A 12,459-nucleotide genomic window follows, 5' to 3' on the forward strand; every position below is an offset into this window, starting at 1 on the left:
ATTGATTGTGTTCATCTTCCTGGAAAGCATTCATCCGTAACAGTCTTTGCCTGACCATCTCATCAAATAAAGGACTGCAGATTATGACCAAGCACCACAATTCAGTATCAGTTTATTGAAATCTGGCTGGATAGCTTAGTGGTTTAAATATCTGGCTAGAGTTTGATTCCTTACTGTGTCTCCTGGGAGAAGAGTTAGCCTGTGTAGCCATGGGCAAACTGGACACTCCCCCAAAAGACATCATTCCCAAAAGAAGGGAATGGTAATACACCTCTGAGTATTCTATACACAGAAAACCCTAGAAAGTGTAGCTATACATTTGAATCACCTTAATGGCATGGAGGTATTACTGCATGGATTGAAAGGTGTGTGCTTAAAGAAAAAGTCAACAAAATAATTTACAATTCTACAGAAGTACTTCTTCTCACTAGAATTCAAATTTCCTGGAGGATCATGCTCATAAACAGGCATTTTGATATAGGAAGGATGTATTAATCCTCCGCCCACCCACTCCACTTGGTTTTATGTTGTTGTGTTTTGTCTGCTGTTTCTGGCCAAGATGCAAAGTTTCACAGACTTTTGTAGCACTTCTTTAAAAATCTCCAGAAGTGTAACTGTCAGGAACAGCTAGTTATACCTAGAGCAGTTTCAAGACTCTTTGTCACGATCTGGCTCATACCACCCTGGCAGCTGCAGGATCGGGGCCAGCCTGACCGTGGAATGGCCTGGTGTTTGCAGGCTCAGGCCCTGGCCTGTGTAGCAGTCGCTGGGCCACTCCTGAGGCTCACCTGGAAACCTGGAGGGAAGGCCTATTTAAGGATTGGATCTCCCTCCCAGGGGACGTGATGGCGCTGTGGGTTAAACCGCAGAAGCGTCTGTGCTGCAAGGTCAGAAGACCAAGCAGTTGTAAGATCAAATCCACATGACGGAGTGAGTTCCCGTCGTTTGTCCCAGCTCCTGCTGACCTAGCAGTTTGAAAGCATGTAAATGCAAGTAGATAGATAGGTACCACCTTGGTGGGAAGGTAAATTGTGTTCTGTGTCTAGTCCTGCTGGCCACGTGACTCTGGAAACTGTCTTTGGAGTCCCTGTGTTCCAGTATTCCTGCATCTGTCCCTATTCTTTTTCCTGCTTTGGCCACTGCTCTTGCCTCCTCTTGCCTCCTGCATCTCAGTGCCTTGTTCTGGCTCTGTTCTCCCAGTCCTGTTCTCCTGCCTCTGCTTGGTCATGACCAACTGAGCAGTGAGTGCCTTGGGACTTGATACTCTGCATGGTGAACTGGGTCCCAGTGCCTTACCTCTATTGAGAGGCTTGCTGGGATATCTTGGACTGTGACCCTGTTTTTTAAAAGTTATTTGATATGTTAAATGATTGGCATTACCTACATACATACTTAGCATAACTCTTTTCACTCTCTGAAGTACTAGGTTTCCTTTGGAGGGAAACTGACCAGATAACACTGTTAAATAATCTAGGGTTGGCCAAGTCATTTCTCTCTTGAATTACACAACAAAATGACAAAATTAAGTGTGCTCCCCCAACCCTATATATTTATAAACCTATTACTGCTGAATTAGGAGTAATTGGTATGGAACCAGTAAAGGAATGATGCCCTGCAATTCCATACTAAAAGCTATCTGTATTGATATAACATTCCAGCTAGATCTTTCGACAAAATGAATTCGCTATATCATATCCATATTATTTGAAACTGTCATGAATTTTCATTTGATGGAAAGAAGATCATAAATATAAACAGCTCGGTCAGAGCCTTATGACTAGCAGATAGATTTGTAAGGAGTTCAGAACTAAGACACTTTCCACTTTCACTGCACCATGAGAAAATGTCTAAACACTACACATCACCATACGAGTAAGCATGTTCTTCACTGTGACTTGTTCTCAAAGAAACATTAAACATGGACCTAATCAGTCTGCTTATTGATACTGCTACCTGTAAAGGAATAAATGAAAGAAAGACTTATGTGCTGCATTCTAAATCAAGAATGTAAGAACATAAGAAGAGCCCTGCTGGATCAGGCCAAGGGCCCATCTAGTCCAGCTTCCTGTATTTCACAGTGGCACCACCAGATGCCTTTAAGAGCACAAGAGAACACTAGATACCTGTCTCCTGATACCCCTCCCCCGCATCTGGCATTTTGAGGTACCTTTCTTTTAAGCCTGAAGATTATACATTCCCATCATGGCTTGTAATCTGCGATGGACTTTTCCTCTAGAAATCCCCCATCACCACATCCTATGGCAAGGAGTTCCACAGACTTAACACCACACTGGGTCAAGAAATATTTTCTTTTATCTGTTCTTACTTTCCCAACATTCAATTTGAGTGGATGTCATTGATCTGGAGATACATGTTATTACCAAAGGTGACATAGTTGTGTGTGAGTACAAAGTTATAGAATATAATTTCTCAATGTTCTTTGGTCTAATTAAGTTCTTAGCAGCTTGTAGTCCATCTGTCTGTGGCATCTTGGTATAAAGCACCTAGGCATTCATAATGTCTGGAATGATGTTATCTGGTAAATTGTGAATTGAATGTGTTTTCTTCAGGAAGTCACTTGTGTCTCTTAGGTAACCAGTCAGTTTGTTTCTTCCTCAGAGAAGCAAATTGCATATCACAGATGTCCTTCTTTGTCATAAAGAATGTTCTGTCCAGCATTCAGTGCAAAGGGCTGGTCCCATACATGAGGTTCAAGATGTGAAGTTTCAGTCCTGTTCTTTTCCTAGTTCTTATACAGAACACTGCTTGGGTAGCTCAGTCATTATTTGGAGAAAGCATCACACACTTGATCCCCATGCTGCCTGTACAATATATAGACCGCAGTTGATTTCTCATTTTCAGTCCCTTAAGAACAAGATCTTTCTGTTTGCATTTCCTTAGGAAACCCTTACTCATTGGGTATATAAACCTTTGGCCTAGGAAGTGGACTGTAATCCACAAAAACTCAGACTAAGATAAACCTTTTAGTCTTTCAGTGTCACAATTGTTCTATTTCTACTTTTCCTAAACATGGTGAAACAGACAAAAATGGCTATGTCTTTGACAACTGCTAAATGTGATGCTTTGACAAAAGCCTGAGGCAGGGGTGGGCAACTTGCAGCCCAGTGACTCCAATCTTAGAAGTGCCATAAATCCAGTCCAGGTTTTAATATGCACTTTAAAGGAGCTGTCCAGAGTGCTGAATTCTATCAGCAAAATAGATTATGCACCTTGTATAATTCCTATAAAGTGTGTTCCATCTAAAACTCAGAGTGAATTCACGGGATGTCTGAAATGGGAGCCACTACTGGCCACTACTACTTCCAGAGGTTGTTGGAAAGCAACTCCCATCACTCCCCACACCAGCTGATGGGAGCTTACAATGAGCAAGGCAAAAGGATCCCCATCCTTTAACTACAGGTTGCATGTAGAACCATGAACTGCTGAGCCTAGTAGTATTGGACCACATTAAAATTACATAGGCTTAATAAAGCTTGAAAAAATTCCTGTATCAATACTAATTGATGTATTTAAAAGGAAGAAAACAAACTGTCCCACTGAAAACTAACTAATTTCCCGGGTCAATAAATGGTGAAAAACAACAGTCTTTTGCTATCTAAAAGTCTGAAACATTTTAGTTGGCATAAAGTTATGCGGACTGCAATTTCTCAGCAGGGTCTGATGTGTTTACCAAAAGCATGTGCCAAATAAAACTTTTCGTCCTTTAAGGTCCCCCAAGATTCTGTGTTGTTTTTTTGCTGTGTTGGCTGAAATCTAGTAGCAAGTCACAAGTAGAATAGGGCAGTTTATCAATGGGACTTACAGAGAAGTTGACTCACCAAATTCTCATTGATTCAACAGGCTACTCTAGGTTTGATTTACCCCTGGATATTAGCCATTAGCAAAGTTCTCTACTTGAAAATTTAAATGATCAAAGAATTCTAAGGAAATTTAACAATGAAATAAAACTGAAGGATGTTATCTACATGTATTCCGTATATGGACTGAACTATAATAAGCTATTCAGGAAGTTTCTGTGTGGAGTTGTTTTTGTTTTTGTTTTTTATGAAAAAGCACAATGACCAAACAAAAAGCACAGGCAGCAAGTTGTGGTGGTGCTGAGCACCCACCCACACTGGAAAGTCGTCTTCCTTTTCCAGTTCCTGTATTTATGCTGTAACAGCTGACGAACATGCTGCTATCAGGGAGTATCTTGAGTTGTAATAATTCCATTGTATGTGCACCTTTTAAAAATGCAACACTTTTGAAGGTACTTATGTACTTGTGTGTCTATCTGCTTGTGAAATTCAGTTTCTCAAAAAAAGAAATTCCCTTTGGCCTTTGATTTAGGGATTTTTTTTTTTAATGGTGAAAAATAGAAGTGTGTTTTTTAACCAGAGAATATCCAGCAGGCCGACTGAGCTGTAGAGATGCCTGGGGCAGGGGAAAGATTCCTGTAAAACAATCAACAGCAAACATTCGACAGAATAAAGTGTTAATTCACTGGTGATATGTTGAGCTCACCTCATGGGCATGCCATCTCTAATTTCACAGAGGGAACATGTTGTCTGACAGCTAGCATGTGATTTTTCACAGTCCGACAAAATCACATTAGATTTGGCCGTACAACCCTAATTCTTCTTTTATGTGACTGTTATTGTGGTTGTTTGTATTCTGCTGTTATGATTTGTTTGCCAGCTATTCTGCCCAGGCAAGGAGGACTGCACAATTTGGTTGTGCAATCAGTCATGCAGTTCTTGTTCTGGTGGAAGTGCTTTGTGGTTAGCGCTTCCGCCTTGACACAGCTGTAGGTACCATGAGTATAACATGGAGTTATGACCACATAACTGTGCCGCATGATTTCAGCTACTGTTTCTCCAGGGAGTAACACTGTTAGGTAACAACATGGTCTCCTGTTCATGAGATGAACTAAGGTTTTGTCCTGTTAATGAGCAAAAGTGTCATTATTGGTAAGTGGCTTCATGCCATGAAGTTGACATTAGTGTGTCTATGAGATTATTTCATTTAAAAATTTCCAGTATATCTACATTTTTTTTTTAAAAAAAAGGAAAACATCTGTGCTGGTCAATGAGGGGGAAGTCCCAAATCCGTAGCTGGGCAATACTTTTATTAATCCTTACAAAAATGTGACAAAACAGTGTGGAAGCTTTTCATTCCTCCATAAGTATTCATCACGCTAAGTCAAAAATGGGACACCTTTGGCCCTCATTGTGTAAGAAGGGAGCAAGTGGCAAAGAAAAAGTAGTGCTTTGTAAGGAAGATTCAACATTCCTTAGAGATAAACTGTTCTGCGCAAGAGAAACCGACTGCTTTGCTGAGATTTAATTTAGCAAAGACACCGAGCTCTGAGTGTAACAATTGTGTGTGAACTGCACATGCATAAAGAGCTCCTGGAAATGGCTAGGAACATTCTATTCATATTGGCAAAGTGTGGAAACTGCTGGCTTAAAACCTCCATCTACACAGTGGAGAAAAATCCAGACAAGTATCTACAGAGTAGATTAATATAATAACAAGTCTCCTTCAAATAGTTTTAGTGAGATTTACCTTGACTGGCAATATAGTCTCAATAGATTCAGTCAGATAATCTGTTGTTGAGAAAGAAGTAAAAAGTTTCTATTTTACTCACAGCTCTTCATATATATTGGAATAACAAACAAACCTTTTACCTGTTACATAGTTTGAGATCCTAACTGATTAATTTCATGATTTGTCTAACTGACTGGTTACATAAACACTTCACTCAGACTTTACAGTGACTACCAAGTCCATAACTGCCAAACTCAAAGCACACACAGAACACTGACATTGCCAACTGACTCTAACTGACACAGAACTCTCACTGAATAAAAAGGGCAGGAACATTGGCTGCTGCTAGGTTACTGACATACAACCCCAAAGTTCTTCTCATCCAAACCTCTTAAAGGCATAATACGCAGATTGCTAAATTCCAACAATTCTCACCCCTTCCAACGTCACTAAAAAAGCAACAGTTTGCAGGGGGGGAATATTGCAAATGTGCGGGCTCCCCACATGAGCCAGAAGATGAAAAATAATTGTTCTAGATCATGTGGAGAGCCCACAAACATAGAATAGGTTTTTCCTTTTCAGAAAGTCAGAAACAGTCTTGTAGAAAATGAAACCCTCAATATAAATAGCCTCCCTTCCTTGCTGACCAGTTCATGAAACCACAACAGTAACGCAGTACTGTAATATAATTTTCACAGCTGAATTATACCAGAAAGATTTGGATGTCTCAGATAACCCAGATAGTATGTCTGCTGATACTGAGCCAGATATCCTGGAGAGGTCATTTTCTGCTTCTGTGAGGTCCCTACCATTTTTGTCCTTTATCATGTCCATCTTTGCACAAAAGGCTCCTTTAATATCTCCAATTTTCTTAAACAGATCTCTGGTTTTTCCCATTCTATTACTTTCCTCTATTTCTTTGCACTGTTTATTTAAGAAGGCCCTCTTATCTCTCCTTGCTATTCTTTGGAAGTCTGCATTCAATTTTCTGTAGCTTTCCCTATCTCTCTTGCATTTTGTTTCCCTTCTCTTCTCTGTTCTTTGTAAGGCCTCGTTGGACAACCACTTTGCTTTCTTGCATTTCCTTTTCTTTAGGATGGTTTTTGTTGCTGCCTCCTGTACAATGTTACAAGCCTCCATCCATAGTTCTCCAGGCACTTTGTCCACCAAATCTAGTTCCTTAAATTTGTTCTTCACTTTCACTGTGTATTCATAAGGGATTTGGTTTAGATTATACCTGACTAGCCTAGTGGTTTTTCCTACTTTCTTCAGTTTAAGCTTGAATTTTGCTATAAGAAGCTGATGATCAGAGCCACAATCAGCTCCAGGTCTTGTTTTTGCTGACTGTATAGAGCTTCTCCATCTTTGTCTGCAGATAACATAATCTGATTTTGGTATTGCCCATCTGGTGATGTCCATATGTAGAGTCGCTTCTTGTGTTGTTGGAAAAGGGTGTTTGTGATGACCAGCTTGTTCTCTTGACCAAACTCTATTAGCCTTTGCCCTGCTTGGTTTTGAACTCCAAGGCCAAACTTACCTGTTCTTCCTTTTATCTCTTGACTCCCTCCTTTAGCATTCCAATCCCCTATAATGACAAGAACATCTTTCTTTGGTGTCAGTTCTAGAAGGTGTTGTAAGTCTTCACAGAATTGGTCAGTTTCAGCCTCTTCAGCATTGGTGGTTGGTGCATAAACTTGGATTACTGTGGTGTTGAAAGGTCTGCCTTGGATTTGTATTGAAATCATTCTATCATTTTTGAGATTGTATCCCAGGACAGCTTTTCCCACTCTTTTTGTTGACTATCAGGGCTACTCTATTTCTTCTACAGGATTCTTGTCCACAATAGTAGATATAATAAACGTCTGGATTGAATTTGTCCATTCCCGTCCATTTTAGTTCACTGATGCCCAGGATGTCAATGTTTATTCTTCCCATCTCTTGTTTGACCACATTCAGCTTACCAAGGTTTATAGATCTTACATTCCAGGTTCCTATGCAGTATTTTTCTTTGCAGCATCGGACTTTCCTTTCACTTCCAGGTGCATCCGCAGCTGAGCGTCCTTTTGGCTTTGGCCCAACCGCTTCATTAGCTCTGGAGCTACTTGTACTTGTCCTCTGCTCTTCCTCAGTAGCATGTTGGACGCCTTCCAACCTGAGGGTCCCATCTTCCAGCGTTTTATCTTTTAGCCTTTTGTTTCTGTCCATGGCTTTTCTTGGCAAAGTTACTGGAGTGGCCTGCCTGTTCCTGCTCCAGGTGGATCGCGTTTAGTCAGAACTCTCCACTATGACCTATCCATCTTGGGTGTCCCTGCACAGCATAGCCCACAGCTTCTCTGAGTTACTCAAGCCCCTTCACCATGACAAGGCAGCAATCTGTGAAGGGGATACAGTGCAGAAAAGCAGGCAAAACAGAATATCACAGACTGCAAAGGACTCAAATGAGCCTCTACAGCATAAGGGGAGACGATCCCAAAGATTATCTATCACAAATTTAACTAAAGTTGCAACTACACTATAAGGTACAGTATCTCCCATTTTTCCTTCTGTTGTAACAGTTAAGTTTAATGTATTTTCCAGGGACTACATGATGTGCAGTTAACTGCAAGCCCAGCCCGGCATTTTTCCATGTCCATGTGGACCTCTCTGGTTCACCAGCAAGGGATACTGTTTCAGGGGAGCAATTTGGATTGCATCATTTCTTTTCAACTTCTGAGATGTGTGGCTGCCTATATCATTCCAAATCAGCAGTGGCAGGCGTGTTCTAGGGGTGCTGCTGATAGTAGCATCTTAAGCAGGGTGTGGCATGACATGGGATGGCAGTGAACAGTGGGAGCGCACCCCCCCTCTCTGTTGTTTCTGCTCCCAACAATTAAAAAAAATACTTTGGCAAATGGAGTGCTATCTCAGATAAGTGCTGCACTCCCTATACTACAAACACAGCCTTTGAGCCCTTCTTTTCTGCCTTCCGGGTCCGAGCTGATGAGATACAGCAGAGAGGCAGGCGGCCGCAGCCACTCCCTCCAGTTGCCACTTCGCTCACTGTGCAGCCCCGCTTTCCGCCAACTACTCCTTCTCCCTGCTCAGCAGCTCTGGCTGTTGGGGCTCGCTCCACCTGCTAACAGAAGAAGAAGGTTGCAGAGTGCTATGGCAGAACCAAGATGCCTTTCCATCAACACTCCAGGAAACAAGAGCAACAACAACAGGAGCCCCCAACCCCAATCTCACCCCTTTGCTTCTTTAAGATGCATTTCATGGACATCCCTAAGACATTATATCTATAGCTCCTGTGCTGTGATAGCAATTAGAAAGGGTGTCAGTGTGTGTGCGGGAAGCACTCTACGAAAACACACAACATGCATGAAGCCCAGAGAGGCAGACACCTCCTTTATGCCTTCCTCCATTCACCAGCTGGTTGAGCCTGGCTACTCATCTTTTTCCATTCTCCTGGCCCAGTCCACCAGCTCTAGAGGTCTCAGACCCAGCCACAAGAAACAACCCTGCCTATGGCTCCCCAGTCCTGCCTCCCACTTTCCCTCTGGCTCTAGAAACGGATGCAGCATTTTTGGCTGGGTTTTTGCTGTGACAAACCATCAGTGCCATGTCTTCATTATTATTTTTTATCCAGTTCAGTGCTATGTCAGATAAGCGCTACACTTGTTTCTTATATCAATTTAGATAATGTCATTTACAAAATATAAGCCCTATTAACTGATAGCATTGGAGGGGGTGGAAGTAGGGGAAAAGGTTTTGTCAGTGATAGAGCTGGGTGGGAAACCAATCACTGCAAGAATTACAGTGATCTGACTGCAGTATGGTTTCTTCTCTCGGGATAAGTGAATGTTTTACATGTGAGTGGAAAGAGCTACTTACATGCCATAGGAGACAAATAAACCCTTTTTAACCCAATCTAACCTAGAACATATTTCCTGTCTCGTTGGACTCAGTTCTGGTTGCCTTACTAGCGTTGGACTTTGTGAACCAAAATGCCTTTGATTATTCTGGAAGCGATCATTGAACTCAACAAGCAGCTCTGTTGTTGTTTTCATTATACCACATGTTAAAAGAAACAAGATGTGGAAAGAATTTTGAAACAAAATATATAAATCCCTTGGGAAGGAGCTAGTTCTTCCAGCGCTGAGAGCTCCGGCGACCTATCTGCTCTTCCCTTATATATTTTTGGCCGAGGTTAGCGGCTTTTAATTTTGTGTTGTTGGGGTTTTTTAAAAGTGTGTTGGGGTTTTATAATTTGTTACAGTGCCCAAAGAACACACAATTAATATGTCCTACAAAACGCTTTTAATAAATAATGGATTAAATATTGCCTGCCAATTGGGTGGTGGTTGTTGTTTGCTGTAAAGTTGCTTCTGACTTATGGTGTCCCTAGGTATTAATGACCTTCAAAAGATCCTGTCATTGATAGTCCTACTTAGGTCTTGCAAACTCAAGGCTGTGGCTTTCTTTACCAAGGCAATCTATCTTATGTTAGGTCTTCCTCTTTTCCTACAACCTTCAACTTTTCCTAGCATCATTGTCTTTCAGGGTGAATCTTGTTGTCTCATGTCTCGGTTTAGTCATTTTAGTTTCTGCTGAGAGTTCAGGCTTGATTTGATCCAGCAGCAACTTATTTTACTGGTGTTTCTTCCACTAGTTTTCATTCCACCTTCCCTGGAATCTCATTCATTTTTTTTTGTCTGATATCATGCACGTAGATGGAATGCATAAGAAAGTAAATGTGCCCTTGGCTGACACCTTTGCTAATCATTCTTCATATTCTGTCCTAACACTAGTCTCTTGCCCAGACTATGGATCAGGACAATCAAAGCAGAGCCACACCCATTTCCCAGGGATGTTGACAATTCTTTAGGTACCAAGTCCGGAGTCCCAAGCCCCAAATCCAAGACCCTTTTAAAAATAAGCTTCCCCCCCCATAAAAAAGGATATGTGTGTGTGAATTCCAAGTCACAAGCCGAGTCCCAGTCAAGTTACAGGTGTGACTTAAGTACAACTTAACAGTGAGTCTTGCGATTCAAGTCCCCATCCCTTTCATTTCCTTTATAACAATCCATGCATTTCCATAATCCACACAAAGAATTTGCTGTAATCCATAAAGCACAGCTTGATTTTCTTCTGAAATTCTTTAGTAAGCTCCAGTAGTCAATGAATTTTTGCAGTTAGATCACTAGTGCTTGTTCCTTTTCTGAACCCAATTTTAAAATCTGGCATTTACCACTCCGTATATAATTTAAAAATCATTGCAAACTCTTGAGCATCATTGGTTTGCATGGTAAATTAATTTGATGGTACTATAATTACTGCGCTCCTTAAGGTCTCCTTTCATAGATATTGGAATATATATATAATGCTTCCAGTTTATTTGCTTTTGTTTTGTTTTCCACATTTGTTTGTATATTCTTGTCAGGATTTTGATAGATTCAGTCTCTGCAGCTTGAAAAAGCTCTACTGGTATCCATTTACTCCTTGTAATTTATTCTTTTCAATTGCTTCATTTTTAAAAAAGAAAAGGAGCATGAGCTTCAGGAAAGTAAGAAAATGGTTAAAGGGGGGAAAAAGACAGACTGCAACATGTTGTAACAATGGAAATGCAGAGGGCCTCATTTGAAGTTTCTCAACTAATAGCAAAAAACAGAAAACTGTACACAATCGCTGGAAAACATGTACTGTACTGTATTACCTGCTGCCAAAATGATGGTTTCTACATTGATCAACGAGAAAGCTGCCAAGGACCTCTCCTTAATACCTTTGCCAAATGACATAGTGAAGAAGTGAATTGATGGATCGCCAGCCAATATCAAGGTACAATTATTAGAAAAAATTTGCATGTCCCCCTACTTTGCACGGCAATTGAACGAAAGCACACACACAACAAACAAAGCAACATTACTGAGCTACGTTAGATATGAGCACAAGAGAAATGTTTTCCAAGACCTACAGTTCATCTCCTTGTTGGTACACTTCGTGGCAGAGTCGACATTTGCTCTTAGCACTAATTCCTTGAATCTTAGCTTTTATCACATTGGTTTGGAGTGCTTGTTCTTCTGTAGCAAAAATCAAGCCTTCAGTTTCTTAACAGTCCCCAGTTTTAGCCATGCCCATGTTGAATTATGATCACTCTTTTTTAAAGGGGGTAGGAAAGAAATAACAAATCCAGGTCAAGGAACCACACACAAATTTTAAAAGTGACTAGCATTAACCCAGGAGACCACAAGCAGATTTTTCAAAAGATGGGGGATACATTTCCTCCAAGGGTAGCGAAGGAAAATATGGCTATTTAATTAAAATTGGGAAAGCTAAAAATGGGAGGGGAATGTTTGCAGATGCAGATGCTAAGTTGCTTTTTTGCAAAATGTTGCTCTTAATTATGGCTTCATCAACTCAAAAGTTGAAAAGGGTAGACTACTTTGCACTGACATGTTTGCCAGAAGAATTATTTGTACAAGACATCAGGGGAACGTCTATGTTCGCAAACATTGCAGTTAAAAACATTTGCTTATGGAAGCCACTAAAGCCTTTAAGTCTACAGGAGGTATTGTATGGAAGTGTTTTTATTGTCTAACCTCAGTGACTGATACAGGTTTGCTCAGTTTTTATCTAGGAGATGAGGGTTAAAAATACTAAGTTGGACTGCTTCCTGGCTTACGCCCCTAATTTTCAGTCTCACTTCCCAGTCTGTTCAAAAGGGAACTGAAACCAACCCACACAATAACGTCAGAAATTCTGTGAGAAATAATTTTATTAACTAACATTTCATAATCTAACAGTGAGTTTAAAAATAAGGAGCAATAACAAGAATTATAGATTAAGAATGATTTGTGCTTTTATTTATTTCCAAAAATTATCTCCCAGTTTTCAACAGGGAGAAAAATCCATAAGACGAATTACAACAGATCA

Source organism: Pogona vitticeps, chromosome 3 (genome assembly GCF_051106095.1).
Source record: "Pogona vitticeps strain Pit_001003342236 chromosome 3, PviZW2.1, whole genome shotgun sequence".
In the NCBI taxonomy this organism is placed as follows: domain Eukaryota; kingdom Metazoa; phylum Chordata; class Lepidosauria; order Squamata; family Agamidae; genus Pogona; species Pogona vitticeps.